Below are 17,723 nucleotides of genomic sequence, written 5' to 3'. Positions count from 1 at the left end.
TTTTATTCACAACAGCATAATCTTTATAATTGAACAGGATAATTTTTGGGAACATGTTGCTTGTCCTCTCCACACAAATTCAACGCTGCTGCCCCCCCTCCCCCGATTGGTTACGGATAAACTGAGCTGAGCAGTTCACATTTTACAGCACGATTTAATACAAAATGATCCAGTTATGTGATTCTATATTACTTATTTATTATGTTAAAATAAGCATTTCAAGTCAGTCCAAGTCAGTAAAGGTAAAGTCTAAGTCAAGTCGCAAGTCTTCAGTGATGTTGTCGAGTCAAGTCACAAGTCATCAGTTTAGTGACTCGAGTCAGAGTCCAGTCCAAGTCATGTGACTCTAGTCCACACGTCTGCTTTTAAGGTTCACACTGTCAGTTCTCAAAAATTAAATGTTGAACATGGGTTAATACTCATTTAAACCTTAAAGTAATCAAAAAGTAATCCAAAAGTAATTAGTTACATTACTTTTTAAAAGTAATCGAAAAGTTACACTACAATTACATTTTAAACAAGGTAACTTGTAACTGTAACAAATTACATTTTTAAAGTAACTTACCCAACACTGAACAGTGAGGGATAGGCAGCACGATGAGGAGTGTCCTGTGTAAATCACACATGTTTATTGATTTTGGAGAAGCGCAGGCAGCGCACAATCAACTAAAGAATTGTTGTGGAAATTTTCTGGAAATGGATGAGGACTCAGACGTGGTAAAATGATTAATTTATTACAAAAATATAAATATATATAAATAGGACAAAGACAGATACAAGAAAGACACAAGACAGACACAGACATGAGAGTCTCATTCAAGCATGACAACTCTGAAGACAGGGGGGCAGTCCCCCTGCTTATATACAATCTTAAACACAATTCAGCAGTTCTAACAGCAGGTTATCTTTAGCACAGCATGTTCCAAAACATAAGCGTCCAGCAGGCTACTTTGTCTCACATGTGTGTATCTTCTAATATGGACTTCCCTAGAGTTAGCGGAAGCAACTGATGTATCAGTTGAACACAGTGACTACCAGTTAACAGAGTGTTCTTACCCTCAGCACTCTCCGACCTGGGTCACGTATAGCACACATAATATGAACTAAACATGGTACACTGAATCACACTACTTCATTATTGTAGTCCTTCTGCTTAGTCAGAATGGACATGTCCTAAATCATAAAGTTCATAATGATCTCTTATAATAAATAAACATGATCTAATCAATGATAATTAGTCAATAATCAATAATTTCTCTCACAGCATGTATTAACCAGGCATGAAAATCTGTCACCTTTCAGCGAAATTCGCCGTTTTGAAGTTGAAAAGGGTGACCTGCGTGAATCGTGTAGATCCGATGAGTTTTTTGTTTGGGGGGGGGTCGGGAGATTATATGTATATATTTTATTTATCATTGACTTATTAAGCAAACAGAGCACTTCCGAAATCGGCAATTTCAATGACACAGTGGCCAGCAGTTTCCGCCCCGAACCATCATAGAGGCCAAATAGCGTTTCAATCATACCAACGTTCTTCATTCATGTTATTCATTTACTGCTAAGCGGGACGAGAAGCAGGACCTAGTGCTACACCGCGGACAAGTCAGAAGAGCATACATTTACCACTACATTTACCAGATCGTACATTTACCACTACATTTACCACTACATTTACCAGATCGTACATTTCCCGGTGGATTTAATTGGGTTATTAATGGTTTCAATCGTTTTCATATTTTGCGGTAAAACAAAGTTACTGCCGTTCGCTACAGTGTTGAATACTGTCAGAGCCACAAGCTCTTGTGATAAATAGGTAGATAGATAGACCTATTAAGTTCGCGTCAACCCCGTGTAGTTAACGGTGACATAAAATAAGAAACGAGATTTTTTTTTCTAGTGTCTGTAGTTGTAACTGGTGAATCCAGGGACGGGTGAGGATAACATTCGCGCCAGGGCTGAAAAGGTTGAAGATGAAGTTGTAAACGCTTGCCGTTTGAGTCTACCCTGTGCTTTAGCCCATGTTAGAAAATAAAAACACGTGAACCCTGGTATTTCATTTTCGCTGCTGATGTATTTATTGGTTCATTAAGACGTAATGGTTTTGACTGAGCCATCTGGAATGGCGAAAGCGGCCTCTCGCGTTTAAGGATCTGGCTCTATAAATTGAATCCATTGACAAGACAGTCAAAAAAAAAATGTTATGGATTTTACTATATTTTACGGAGCCCGTAAGGTGACATCATGTAAAAAAAATAATAACGCGTGGCCACGACTTACTAACGCATGGGAACGATATACTAATGTCGCCTTTCACAGGCGGCAACAAAGTTTATTTTTTCACAGCAAAGCAAGCAGATCCCAGGGATGTTCACGAACTGACTGCCCAAGGAAGGTAAACCTGGCTTTATATAAAGTAATACTTAATTATCTTGTTCGCACACGTTAATTATCTCGTTCGCATGCATTGGTAAGTCGTGGCCACGCGTTATTATATTTTTTACATGATGTCACCTTACAGGCTCCGTAATATTTGGCATCACCTGTCGCTGTATCCCCGTACACCAGCAGACACCCCCCACCCCCCCCGTCGCCATATACCCATGACATCACATGTCAACGCCCCGTATCCCCATGACATCACATGCCCCTATGTCTTCTCACCTTTTTAACCCCTGACCAATTTTCATGCCTGATTAACATGAAACTCAGACAAAGACGAGCACAGGACACTGCACATTATCATGATAGACCCCCCCACCAAGGACAATTCCTCCCTGGGCCGCCGGAATCTTCCGCTGTGAAACTGCTCAGAACACTCTCCCTGGAAAGACAGGGAGGCAGGGAAAAACACCCTCCCTGGAAATACATTAGACAAGCACAACAGTACAGCAACAAAAACACACACAGGCACATTAATTAACACAGGCACAATAGGGAAAAGGGGATTAGTGAGGAACACAGGGATAGACACAAACACAGGCACAGGCAGACACGGGAACAGGCGCCTGGCTTGCAGGAAGGCGGCCAGCAGGGAAAACCCTCCTAGGGTCGCAGGCGCCACTGTAGGTGGTCTCCCTCCTGCTCCCAGGTTGGACCCTCTGGAACGGGCAGCGCTCCTTGGTACTCTGGGGGATTGTGCACAAGCATTATTCACTGTGAGCGCACGTGCAGTCCCTCTGGTCACCATTGGGGGCGTTCACCAGTCTTGGATCCCCTCGGCGTGCCTGCAGTCCCTCTGGGCATCACCGGAGGGCGTGCCTCAAGGCTCGCCTGCTGGCCCTCTCTCGTCGTTCTCAGGGGAGCCACTAGGGGGTCCTCTAACACCCCCGACAGTTCTCCCGCAGGTCTATCCCCAGGCCGCGCCCCTAGAGTCGGTGCAGATGTCCTCCCCTCAGCCTCCATCTCTTCCTCATCTTCTGAGGCGCCAGACATCCATACCTCCTCTGGGGAGTGGCACCAGGTGCAGTCCATACTGCTATTCCTCTCAGAAGGAGAAAGAGGAATGACCTTCGCCCAATGGCCCTCCGACCTCACAGTAACTCCAGAGTAATCCGAGGGAGGTAGACTCTCTGCTTCGGCAGTATATGTTCTGTTAGTGTGAGTGAAAGACAGGTATACTGGTAAACACTCTTCTGAGTTTAAACTGACTTCCACATGGTAATATTTGCTTAACTGTGGTTTTTCGTTGCTTTAATGTTACTCACCTCTTACATAGGTGTTGCTTAAATTATTTTATTAGCCGTTAGCGGTTAGGCTAACTTGGTTCTCCTAAACCTGCGCGAACGGCGGAACCGTTTAAATATTTGCCGCGCAGTGTTGTCCGAAACGATATGTGGTAATAAAAAACAGGGGAATGAACATTTACCTGACGAATTTTAATGTTGCTTTTTCAGATTTGAAAAGTGCTGGAATTTAGGCTAAAGTACTTGAAAATGTTGAAATTGTAACTACTTCGTTTCACAACAAATATCTGTCTGAATGAACAGTTCTCTTGTCTTAGGTTAACAAATACGAGCCTCTTGTAATTCCAGGACGAAACATGAGAGAACGTGAAGACGTTAAGATTGGGCGTTTTGAAAGTGTGATTAAAAAAGCGAATTATTTTGAGTATATGTATAAATATTTAACTTAATTAAGTTTAACGTGCTGAGAAATATTGAACTGGACCTTTAAAGTGAGGTACAAGTGCTTTAATTCCACCTTGTAAAGGTGTATGAACCCGGCAAACATGACATTGTTCATTGCGCTGAGGCGCGGCGCGCGCGAAGTTACAAAATTTGAGAGGTGCACGACAGCGCTAAGGCTGCTCTTTCCCCCGTGCAAGCCGTCGCGGCTCATGGTTTAAACAACATATGTCAAAGTCAAGGCCCGCAAGCCAGATCCGGCCCGCGAATTCATTATCTATGGCCCCCTGGATGATATTTAATTACTATTAGAACCGGCCCGCAGGCCACAGCCGCCCGATGGTGTTTTGTACGCACAAACACTACATTCCCCACAATGCAACGGTAGCCCGCGAAGTCACTGCAGCGCGAAGCGTCGCGAGGGTCCGCGCGGCGAAAATGACGTAATCGCAGTGGCTCCGCCAGCGCAATGAACAAAGTCATGTTAGCAGGGTTCATACACCTTTATAAGGTGGAATTCAAGCACTTGTACGTCACTTTAAAGGTCCATTTCAATATTTTCCAGCACGTTAAACTTAAATATGTTAAATATTTATACATATACTCGAAATAATTCGCTTTTTATTCACATTATTTAATGGTTGTTTATTTTCCCCAATCTTAACGTCTTCACGTTCTCTCATGTTTCGTCCTGGAATTACAAGAGGCTTGTATTTGTTAACCTAAGACAAGAGAACTGTTCATTCAGACAGATATTTGTTGTGAAACGAAGTAGTTACAATTTCAACATTTTCAGGTACTTTAGCCTAAATTCCAGCACTTTTCAAACCTGCAACACAAAGCAACATAAAAATTCGGAGTCGCGCACTATGGTCACTCGTGAAAGTATAAACCTAAATCAGCAGTCAGAGCAGACATCAACGTTCAGTTATCCCCCTTCTCAAAAATGACTAAACGTAAGGTGGACACTGAGAACGGGTTTCAAGCCAGGTGGGAGGCAGAGTACATGTTCACGGAGGTAAAAAGGTAAACCTGTGTGTCTTCTGTGTGTCTTCATGCACGGACGTAATTTTGGGGGGGGACGGGGGGGACATGTCCCCCCCACTTTTTCAAAAGCCGGCTTTGGTCCCCCCCAGTTTTTACGGTTTAAACCAAATATTTAAATAGCGACGAATCTATGTCCCCCCCACTTTTGAAATCAAAATTACGTCCATGTCTTCATGTGATTTTTCTTTGAAGGAAGTTTGCTTTTATCTGTTTGCCTGTTGAAAAATGTTTTCACTTGAAATTACTGACAGATCCATAAGAAAATATTGCTTTATTCATTTAAACATTAAATAATATACACTGTGTTAGGTCTTGGTTCAATAGGCTATGTGCAATCATTTCAATATGTTTTAATAAACATTGAACCAGTCCGGCCCTCGGCTTGTAGCAAATTTGTTTTTTTGGCTCTCGGTGTATTTGACTTTGACATCCCTGGTTTAAACGATTCCTCGCCATCACAGCCAGTATTGTTATACTGTGCATAAATACCGCATTGTACCAGTACGTTTCATAACATCAATAAAAACTTCAATACTACCAGATTTTTTACCATTAAAGTGCAGTAGATAGATTTCTTATTTATGTACTTTCATATTTTTTTCTTTTTCAAAATAGAAATGTGACGAATACTCCCTTTTACAGCAGAAGTTGTATTCTTTTGTTTTCTTTATATTTTAATTTCCCAGTAATATAAATATTCTCACTCATTCCTATTTCCATGTTTGAATATTCTCAGTCTGTGTATAGGTACATTTGTCAGCCTTTTAAGAAATAGAGTTGTTCTATTAGTAATGGCAGTATTGAAATGAAATACAATTAGATAATCTTTGTTCTCCATTTACATAATCAACATGTATTTTTTAATCATTGTGTTTTAAGTTTTAAGTTCGAAAATGTGCATTTTTATTTCTTTACCTAATACATCACTTTAAGCCAGTATCAATAGTCATCATTCATGCACAAATCAAGCCTTGAATATATTTCTGGCTTCATAAACATGACTATCAACATGCCCCCTCATTATGTTTTACTGCCCCCCCAAGCAAAGCAGTCCAGAACCGGGGCTGATTTAAACATTTTTTCCAATTGTATGCAAAACTTTGTAAAATTACAGACATTATTTGTAATTTGACAAAATGTCTTTTATTTTAAGTATTATGACAAGTTACGTGCTTTTCTTGTTTTTTTACGGAAATAATACAGTATTATTTATACGGTATTTTTCTGCTTTCTTAAATTATATACAGATTCATGTACAATTACAGCAATTATCTGCAATTAAGCATTCGGTTGATTATATAAAGATTTATGTCTGTAAGAACTAAAAAGTTTTTTTCTCTGTCATTTTAATCAAAATCTTATGTCTTTTGGCACTGCTGGTTTAATATGGAGGACAGAGTCTGCCAAATCGAAAAATAAATAAATAAATAAGTCAGGAAATGAATAAATGAATTCGAATTAGCAAAGAATAATGAATATAAATATAAAAATGTATAAATACACCTCGAAATTAAAATATCAATGAATAAATCCTTACATAATATTTAGTTATTTTGTCATTTATATTCATTTCTCTATTTATTTATTTCTGTATTTCCTTGTCCGTATTTATTTCTGTATTTATTTATTTCTGTATTTCCTTGTCCGTATTTATTTCTGTATTTATTTATTTATTTCTGTATTTCCTTTTCCGTTTTTATTTCTGTATTTCTTTGTCCTTGTATGCTAATTAGGGGGCGTGTCTTTCGCGATCAGGCTTTAGTAATCAAGACCAGAAGAAGGAGAGTTGATTCAAGTCAAAATGGCGGGCCGAAGGTCCATCTCTGATCTGCTCAGAGAAGCAGCTACTCGACTGGATGAAATGGAGCAGTGTACGTATTTTATACATACATATATATATATAAGTAGTGGTGGGCCGTTATCGGCGTTCGTTAATTTGATACTCTTATCGGGCGATATAAAAATTATTGCCGTTAATCTATTCTTAAAGTTGGGTTGGGAACTGGGTCAAAATAGTTAAGCAAACTATGATGACTTTCACCTTGATAGTTTAGCTCGGCTGTATTCCTAACCAAATTGCACAGTAGGGGCGAGAACGAGTTTTCAAACTTGTGAATTACAAATTGCACGTATGTTTACATGGATGCAGCCACGAAGTCGCCAGGTTTGCTTCATGGAAAATTCATTTTTAGGAACGTAAAGTGTTACCGGAGCGGAGCTCGGAGCCGTCGTTTTCTGCATGTTCCTAGCGCTAGATTCGTAAATATTTCTTTTTAACTGTTACAACTGCAGAGGACCAAAACCGGCTTTTGAAAAAGTCTCCCCCCCCCCCCCCCCCCCCCAAATTACGTCCGTGAGGTTAAATGTACTAAATGTTGGCTTACATTTCAAATATCATGTTTAGCTGAATAAACATGTTATCAACCCCTTTTAATGTACAGTATGCAGGCTTACAAATTCATGTGAATTTGTAACTGAATAAACCGTTGAACACGAGTAGCCTACATTTTATTGAGCATGTTTTTTTTCTTCAAGTATCAAAGTAGAACAGCTTCCTCAAGCAGTCATTGATGCGTTTTGGAAACAGGAGATGAGCCCCTGGTCATGCACCCTCTGTATTAAGAAACCCTATCTCAAAATCTGACTTTTAGTCATTATTGGGTAGCACGCATATGAGCCATTTTAATATAGATTAATCTAGATTAATTTCAAGATTACAGTGAGATTAATCTAGATTTAAAAATTTATCTATGCCCACCCCTAATATTAAGGGTTATTTTGGTCCTCGTCGGTTTAATATCAGTCACTATACCGTCTAGAGCACGAATTATAATTACAAATCTTACACTTTAGAATGAAGCGTTAAAAATGATAATCTCTGTCCTTTAGCTATGGCATTTATTCAATGACCCTGTTGTGTCCCTGTTCCAGTCGCATGATGCTCTTGTCAATTCAAATTGTTTGGCAGCATGCTTCCAAGTACAAGAGCATGAGTGGAGAGCATAAACACGTGTTAAAGAAAATAAACCGCATACGTTTTCTAGCCTGGGTTAAAATAAACCCAGTAAGCTTTCTAATTAATTATCATTTTAATTGTATATTCTGTTGGCACTGTCAGGTACTGCATCTGGCACTAGTGGGACAGTTTCTGGTACTGCATCTGGCACTAGTGGGACAGTTTCTGGTACTGCATCTGGCACTACTGGGACAGTTTCTGGTACTGCATCTGGAATCACATCACTGGGATCTGTAGGATTACATCCTGTGAATGGTAGGCTTATGAATACAGAGGAACTTATTATAGGCCATTAGAATTAACAGTGTTATTTTACCCTCAAATAATAGATGTTTTGCATTGTAAAGTTTACAAAATAATAGATTTAACAAAATTAGAGTTCACAGATGGCTGCATTGAATCTCTGAACATCTGTTATCACAATGTTTTGCAAGGTATTCAACTCTTTCACTGTGAATGTTCCTCCTGTGCAAATATAGTTTTCAACACTATATATTTACTAGATTGTTTAAAAACACATTTTAACAGTGTGGGTTGATTTCTTTGGTAGAGATAATACCTGCTCATGGATTATATAGCATGAATGTAGAATGTTCATTAAAAGAAGAATATAGTCCAGGCCTAAGCATAATCCCTATCTGGGAATCCAACTTCATGTTATAACTGTACCTAAATAACAAAACTATTAACATGACAAGTAATGCCAATCTTTTGAACTATGGCATATTTTTGTGAAATATCTCTTGTTCTCTTCTTCTAGCTGAAGTCTCAAGACTGTTTGCTCCATACATTAATAACCCAGTCAGATCTAGGAGGCAATTTAGGCGTGTTCACACAAACACACACTCCACATACACTCATACATTTTGCTGTCTTGGACTGAAAGATACAACTACAGTACCAACGAGAGTCACCAAAGAACACCTTCAGAGGGTGGGGCTGGGTGAGAAACGTCTGAGCTTCCGAGGTATGAAACCTAATATATTTAAAAAGACAACAGTTATAGTAAAAGACTTATTGACATCAGATACTTATAGACACAGATGATAAATGGTAACACACAAAGTTCAGAAATGATGGAAGGTGTGGGTGTATTTAAATGGGTCCCAAATACCTTTTAAGCCAATTTCTGTTAAGCCCCTAGCTCAGAGAAGTAATATATCTAAATATTGAGGAACTTTGTCATATGTATTGAATTAATCTGTATATTTTGTAAATATTACTGTTGGTTACTGTTATCAGTAACAGAAGTGAAATTGAAGTTGTTTATTCTTTGTCATTTCACAGGCAACCAGGGCAGCTCTCAAATTTATGGAGTTCATTTTTATCTCTTTTCCTAAATTGAGAGATGCTGGTGGGTTTGAGCTAATGAAAATTTCTGGAACCACAAGAAGCCGTCATCTTGTAGTTGTGCCTTGCCCCAATGAAGGATAAACTGTCCGATATCTGAAGGATCCTAGCACTATGATAAATCATGCAACTGTTTACATTCGCCCCCTGCAAAGAAATTTGAGTCTAGATCATGTAAGTCAGATGTGTGAGTTTATGTTGTTTTATTAACCAGTCTATCAAATGAATGTGAGGAATGTTGTGCAATATTGAAAAGTATATATATTTTTTGTCAATGACCAAGTAATTTTTCACATGTTATGTAAATATGCAAATGTAATTTCATTGCTGTGGGTGTTTTGTCTTTTGTCTGTGGGTTTTTTGCCTTTACAAATAGGAACTTAATGAAGGACAAGTGGATGACCAAACTGGACTCTTGATGCAATGTCTAAACTGTGGAGAGGAATTTCCCTTTTCACAGATAAGACAACACAGTAAAGACTGCTCAAGGTACAGCTTTGAACCTGAAGATAATTATTATGGTAATTTTTTATTAGTGTTTTTTTGTGAGGTAAATGCAGCTGATGTTGTTGAAAAAATATAGTCTATAACCTTTTTATTAAATCAATACTGTATAGACTTTGTTGCGTTTGTAGTCCACTCCAAAAGCAGGCTTTAAAAAGGATGTCGAACACTTTAGAATAATTTTCCATTCTCAAAGAATGTTTGAGATGCACTGCATAGGGGTATGACACATGGGGTTAGATTCGCAGACAGGGATTAAGCCTAGTCTTGGACTATATCTTCATTTCATTGGAAAATCTCAGAATGCTGTGTAGTCCAGGACTAGGCATAATTCCTGTCTGGGAAACCAACCCATATAGTTTAGTTCTAGCACAGTCATGTTAAGCCGTCCCCAAACTGTCCCCACAAATGTGGGAGCACGAGTGCAGTCGACTGTGGAATATTTAGTAGTAAGGGAAATTTCACTACTGGACTTGTAACACAGATGGATTTTATCACAATACCATGCTGGAGTTCACTGAGCTCCTGAAAGCCACACATTCTTTTGAATGTTATTTTAGATTATAGAGATTTAAGTATAGTATTTCATTCTTTGTTTAGGTATAACTAAATATAGTATTAAATGCATGGATAATGCATATCATCAAACTTTACTTTTCTCAAGTGAATTGCAGGGTGAAAGGGAGAACGAGAATGAGAGAGAGAGTGATAGTGCAGCTGTCCCTAGAATCATTTTGACCTCTGATGCCGCCTCCTCTCAGCCCCCCGTTGTAGAATTGGTGATGGAGGAGGATCTGGAGACAGGTTCAGTTGAGGGTTTGTACTCAGTGTGTTGCAGAATAAGTGACAAGTCAGAAAGTCAGAATTCTGGATAATTTTTCTGAATTTCTGTGGCACTTTAAATTTTAGTTGCTGATTAGGATAAATATACCAGGGAGTCAGACCCTTCACCTGGTGATGTAGAGATATAGATTTTTCAGTCTACTGCCTGACATTTCATGTCTGTCTGTACAGCAATCTCATCTGGTATTTCACCGTCAAGGAGTACAGTACGTGCTGATGGTAAGCATACTTTATCTTTCAGAAAATTTAAAAATGTTAATGCACAGCATCATTTATTTTTTATCTCAAGTGATTCAGAAAATTGTATATATATTTTTTCTCATTTTTTGAAAGTATATATTTGACCTGACACTGTTTTTCTGTTAAGCTTGGATTACAGAACCAGATACAGCCAAGGCAGTTCAGCTGTTCACCCAGTCAACACTTGAGGCTCATAAAGACACAGACAACCTGAACTTCACCCTGAGCTTGAGGGATTCCTTGGTGGAAAGGAACAGGGCTATTATTACTTTCTACAAAAGGCCAAAGGTGCAGTGGTCTAATCCACTGCAGTGCAAATTGACTGGTAATTATCTTAATTATTTCTTAAATAATATAGTCATAAAACATACTGAGAATGATGCTTAATATACCTATTAAATACCACCTAAGATTGTACATATGATGGCTCATTGACATATGACCCTGTGGGACGAACAATGATTTTTGGTAACTCATTTATTGATGCATCACCTTTGGTAAATCATAATTTAGCCTTATTTATAATAATACATGGACTGATTTATTTTGTCACACTGGGTCTTTAGTTATCCTCAAGTTGTTGGCTTGGTTATTTTTTCTTTAGCATTGCAATTGTCCATGATGGCAATCTACATTTATAAGAAAAAGGACGAGATTAATAATAGACAATAGTGAACATTAGGAGCTCTGTGTGTGTAAAATATTGGCCGGGGGTGGGGTGTGCGTGTGTAAATTGTTGGGGGGGGGTGTAAAATGGACACCTTAAGTATTATATCAGAGCGATATAAGCGAACTAGTGGCGCCAGAGCGAACTAGTAACTCATTGAATCATAGATGTAGATCAGAAATCGGATGTATGGCGTTTGTGCGTGTGAAGACGGTCAAATGCGTGTGTCTCACGCTCATTGCGTGAGAGTTGGCAACCCTGGATTACTGCAATGTATAAAATGCTGCCTGATGCCCAGTCAGCTGATTGTGATGTGATATGATGACACATTTCAGCACACAAAACAGACGTAAAATTAAGTTATAACAAGCCTAACCAATGTATGCTAATTTCAGAGCTTGGCCCTCCAAGAGAGCAGTCGGAATGTTTTTTTTTTTTTTTTTTTTTAAGAAAAGAAAGACCAAGGAGAGGACAGATCAGGGTAGAGAAGAACCGAAGACAAGTTACAATGTATATATATATATGTGTGTGTGTGTGTGTGTATATATATATATCTTGTTGAAGCACAGCAAGACCTGTATTTAGGTTCACCAGAAGTATCCCCCCCAAAATGTAGAAATCCCCCTTATGTGACACATTTAAGGGGGGAATTCCCACTCATTTTGAAAAATTAATTTCAGGCCCTGACACCTCAAGTAAGTCAAGCAATTAACAGCAGAGTTGCCCATCTGTGATAAAGTTCCTTCCTTTAAAAAGCAGCAAAGATACTGCCTCTTAGTCTAAGAATGCTTATTCTTAGATTATTCTGATACTTTTTTGTGGGGTTTTTTTCAGGGTCCTCTGAGGTTTTGAAGAGTTTGCTGTCATTCTGGACTGGCTGGGATGTCCTTCCCCCATCACTGGATGTGGAAATTGTTGATTGTGACCTTCCCCAATCCTCAACATGCTTTTTAACTCTAAAGATTTAAAAAAATACTGCAAATCATGAAGATTTCCACTGAGACCTGATGGCAAGCATCTCATCCGCTTACTCTGGATTTGGTCAGATTTGAGCCAAAGACAAAATTAACGTTTCTGCTAGCAAAGCTTTATTTGCATTTTTTGTTTAGTAAAATAGGTGGGATGTCATACATGCATTACTGTTAACTGTTCAATTAGGACAACGTTCAAATAAAACATTTTAATTTACAAAAAAGCATGTTTTAAAACTTTTTTATAGTAGCGACAAACATAAACATCCAAAATGTCAAAGCCTGGAGTTGCAGTAGGTGTCAACAACGTTATCAAAGCAGAAAAACAACCAATATGTGTTTACCCTGACAGAAGAAAACGCCACCATAGTAAGGAAGTGTTGTTACACTGAATTGGTTTAGAGAACTAGGGGCTGGAGTCCAGCGCAGTTTGTAGATTTCTCCGCTCCGACCAGACAACTAACTGAGAATTACTGCGGAGTTGAAAGGGGAGATTTAGCAGAGGAATTTGGCCAACTACGCCAGAATCCTGGAGTTTTAAATCATACCCAGTTTTATGCCACCATCACACATAATGAGACTACCTTACTAAAGATTTTTTAAAATGTAGCTTTGGACCAAAACATTTAGCCAGCATGTGTGTGCTTTTTGTGAAAAGAACGAATACATATACATTTTTCAAATAAAGTGGCTACTGAGTGTAAGACATTTCCTGCTGGTATAGTTAAATAAATATCAATGAATAGTTATTAATGGCAAAGGCAATGACCTCAACATTTATGATCCTTCAACAGGGTAGGCTACTATACTAGATACTATAACATGACCTCAACATTTATGATCCTTCAACAGGGTAGGCTACTATAACAGATGTCTGCCCTTTAAACATCTGAAAGTATATCTGTTAACATTACAACTGTCTCACTGTACAAATTTAAAGCATTGGAAAAAGGAACTCGTGGATTTGGCAGTCTCTGCACTTCCATGTCCGATAGTGGCCGAGGAAGCTGAACCTCAGGAACTGCGACTCCTTCGTGGTGGTATCCATGTGGATCTTCCCAGTCAATACCATACTCCGTATCAACCTAGAATTATATTTACCATAAACATGTAAATGTTCAAAATGTACATAAAGAACAAGCATGTTTTAAAACATGTAATGTAATTCATTATGGCCAGCTTAATGGCATGCTTGAAAAGGCATAAACTGTAACTAGTCATTGAACATTTCACTTATAATTTGTGGTAAAGCACATAATTGCTCTATTATGAACTACTTAATACATGAAAAATGCTGGTCACCATTAGTAGCAATCCAAAATCCTTAAACTATAGAGGTTTACGTCTAGCCTTGTTTCAAACATACCTGGGGAGGGTCTTGATACCCCTCAAGTTGGTTCTGCATCCACAGTTGAAGTGGTGACTGATTCTCTTCTGTGCGCAATCTATGGTGGTTCCAGCCATCCTTGAAGAACTGCAAATGCCTCTGAATATGTGGAAGAAAGGTCTAGTGCAGTGCATAGATGTGGATCTCTTCATCTGGGTTGAGTAAGCCCTCCCTCTCCAGGTTGCAGAAAATGGTGTAGAAAAGATCTAAAACTCCCCCAAAGACATCTCTCCACAATCTTTCTATCCTAGGTAGAGTGACAAAGAAAATGAAAAATGTAGTTGATTAAATCAAAGAAAAGGCTTTTAAGTTGTACACTACACCAAAGTCAATTTGAAAACTTACTGTATGTGAACACAAAACTTTTACAAAATGGTATTACCTCTGATTGTGTGTGCTTCTTCCAGTGATGTGGGAATTCCTATTTACGCCTCTAGTGGACACCATGAAATGTGCAACCTGAACATTTTCTCCTCCTTTGTCAGACCTGACACGTGATGGCACTCCATAGGTATTGACTGCTTCAAAGAAGCTCCCCATGACTGTTGAGGCCCGGTTGTTGGTGGCAACATTAAGGTACACAATTAGACGACTAAAGCCGTCAATGCCACCATGTACTACTATTCGCCATCTGTAATTTAAGAAATTGAAAATCATAACATATTCAGAAATAAAACTACTTACTAGTAGGTATTACTTTTTTTTCAATCTAAAAAACCGTACTATGAAACACATACAAACCGGAAGAAGTTGGGACACTAAACAAATTTAAATGATGTGGAGGTGCCAACATCTAATATTTTATTTAGAATAGAACAAAAATCACAGATCAAAGGTTTAAACTGAGAGAATTTATCATTTCGAGGGGAAAATATGTTTCATGGCATCAACAAATCCCAAAAAAGTTGGGACAAGGCCATTTTTACCACTGTATGGCATCCTCCCTTGTTCTTAAAACACTCAACAGACATCTGGGGACAGAGGAGACTAGTTTCTCAAGTTTAGAAATAGGAATGCTCTCCCATTCATGTCTAATACAGGCCTCTAACTGTTCAATCGTCTTGGGCCTTCTTTGTCGCACCTTCCGCAAATGTTCTCTACAAGTGAAAGATCTGGACTTCAGGCTGGCCATTTCAGTATCCGTTTCCTTCTCCTACGTAGCCATGATGTGATTGCTGCAGAATGTGGTCTGGCATTATCTTGTTGAAAAATGCAGGGTCTTCCCTGAAAGAAACGACGTCTAGATGGGAGCAGATGTTGTTCTAGAACCTGAACATAGTTCTCTGCATTAATGGTGCCTTTCCAGACATGCAAGCTGCTCATGCCACAAGCACTCATGCAACCCCATACCATCAGTGATGCAGGCTTCAGAACGGAGCCTTGATAACAACTTGGGTTATCCTTGTCCTCTCTGGTCTGGATGACATGGCATACTAGTTTTCCATAAAGAACTTCAAATCGTGACTCATCTGACCACAGAACAGTTTTCCATTTTGCCACACTCTATTTTAAAAGACCCTTTGCCTAGTGCAAACATCTGAGCTTGTTGAGCTTGCTTAGAAATGACTTCCTCTTTGCACTGTAGATTTTCAGCTGGTCACGGTGGATGGCACGGTGGATTGTGTTCATTGACAATGCTTTCTGGAAGTATTCCTGAGCCCATTCTGTTATTTCCTTGACAGTGGCGCCTGTTTGAGGTGCAGTGACGTTTAAGGGCCCGGAGATCACAAGCATCCAGTAGAGTTTTACAGCCTTGACCCTTACGCACAGTGATTGTTCCAGTATAAACTAAGGTTGGCTAGGTGCAGTCCTAGTAATTTACAAAGACATTTTAAAAATCAAAACCTTCAGGAGAATTTGAGAATTACAACCAGAAGTAATGAAACTAAACTGTCTATATTGCCTCACTAAGAACAAATATGGGCAGCACTGGAATAAATAAAACCAGTGGGGAACCGTCAGGGCCCTCTACGCCCTCTCAGAGGGCCTAAAATATTCTTAAGCATTATCCAATTTTATTTTATCTACTTACAGTTTGACATTCGACATCTAAACAATTACAAAAATATAAGCAAATAAAATATTCACCCGTGTCTATTCAATCTGTGTTGGAAGGTGAGGGGTTAAGATAGATAGATAGATAGATAGATAGATCTTTATTGATCCCTTTGGGAGGTTTCCCTCAGGGAAATTAAGATTCCAGCAGCATAACAGTAATAGAACAGTGATAAAAATAGAAGATTAAAAAGAGATAGTGATAACAGAGATTAAGCTATTGCTAATAATAATAAATACAAACACAGAATAAAAAATAAACAATATTAAAAAACAATAGGATATAAAAACAATAGAATATAAAGAGCCAAAGATGAATTGCACATGCTTATTGCACTATTTAAAATGTTATTGCACTGGATTGTATGAGCCTTAAGGTTATTGTGCATAGTCCGGTTAGTGTTGATTGATCAGTCCATTTTCCTGTGGCCCCTCCTCCCCTGCAAAGAGGAGTTGTACAATCCAATGGCATACAGGACAAAGGAGTTTTTGTACCTGTTGGTCCTGCACTTTGGAAGGAGCAGTCGGTCACTGAACAGACTCCTCTGGTTACTGATGACAGTGTTCAGAGGATGACTGGCATCGTCCATGATGCCCAGCAGTTTGTCCAGGGTCCTCTTCTCTGCCACAGTCACCAGAGTGTCCAGCTTCATGCCGACCACCGAGCCAGCCCGTCTGATGAGTTTGTTCAGCCTGTGTGTGTCCTTCTTGGATATGCTGCTCCCCCAGCACACCACAGTGTAGAACAGGACACTGGCAACCACAGACTGATAAAACATCCACAGTAGTTTCCTGCAGATGCCAAACGATCGCAGCCTCCTCAGGAAGTACAGCCTGCTCTGTCCCTTCCTGTACAGGTGGTCGAAGTTACAGGACCAGTCCAGCTTGTTGTCCAGCCACAGCCCGAGGTACTTGTATGAGTCCACAGACTCCACCTCAACACCCTCTATTAGAACTGGTTGTGACTTTGGTCTGGACTTCCCAAAGTCAATGACCAGCTCCTTGGTTTTTGAGGAGTTGAGCTGCAGATGGTTGCTGTGGCACCAGGTAGTGAAGTCCCTCACCAGGCTCCTGTACTCCTCCTCTTGGTCATCCCTGATACACCCCACTATAGCTGTGTCATCAGCAAACCTCTGAATATGACACAACTCCGAGTTGTAGCAGAAGTCCGCTGTGTACAGGGTGAAAAGAAGAGGGGCCAGCACCGTGCCCTGTGGAGCTCCAATACTACTGGTCACAGTGTCAGACGTGATGTCCTTCAGCCTGACGTACTGTGGCCTGTCAGTTAAGTAGCTGTAGATCCATGTGACCAGGCAGGGGTCCACTCGCATCCTGTTCAGTTTGTCCTGAAGCATAAGGGGCTGAATGGTGTTGAAGGCACTCGAGAAGTCCAAGAAGAGGATCCTCACAGTGCCTTTTCCCTTATCCAGGTGTGAGTGGGCTCTGTGTAAAAGGTAGAGGATGGCATCTTCTACACCAACACCTGCCCGGTATGCAAACTGCAGACAGTCCTGGGCAT

At 39.6% G+C, this 17,723-nt stretch overlaps 2 long non-coding RNA genes across 2 annotated transcripts in view; both read left to right on the top strand.

The window, feature by feature from the left end:
* Positions 1 to 6,992: 6,992 nt before the first annotated feature.
* LOC143508863 (uncharacterized) lies at positions 6,993 to 12,838 on the top strand. The gene is made up of 8 exons (XR_013129519.1): positions 6,993 to 7,042; positions 8,290 to 8,442; positions 8,948 to 9,154; positions 9,475 to 9,711; positions 9,914 to 10,026; positions 11,056 to 11,103; positions 11,252 to 11,449; positions 12,626 to 12,838. It is a non-coding gene; the product is annotated as an uncharacterized LOC143508863 (long non-coding RNA).
* A 1,796-nt stretch (positions 12,839 to 14,634) lies between these two features.
* Positions 14,635 to 17,723, top strand: part of LOC143508862 (uncharacterized) — a 128,446-nt gene continuing 125,357 nt past the window's right edge. The window contains exon 1 of the long non-coding RNA XR_013129518.1: positions 14,635 to 14,725. This is a non-coding gene — a long non-coding RNA (uncharacterized LOC143508862). The remainder of the gene's footprint in view (positions 14,726 to 17,723) is intronic.

Source organism: Brachyhypopomus gauderio, chromosome 2 (genome assembly GCF_052324685.1).
Source record: "Brachyhypopomus gauderio isolate BG-103 chromosome 2, BGAUD_0.2, whole genome shotgun sequence".
Taxonomy (NCBI): Eukaryota; Metazoa; Chordata; class Actinopteri; order Gymnotiformes; family Hypopomidae; genus Brachyhypopomus; species Brachyhypopomus gauderio.
The sequence above is the reverse complement of the archived record's forward strand: the minus strand, read 5'-3'. Positions and strand labels throughout refer to the sequence as shown.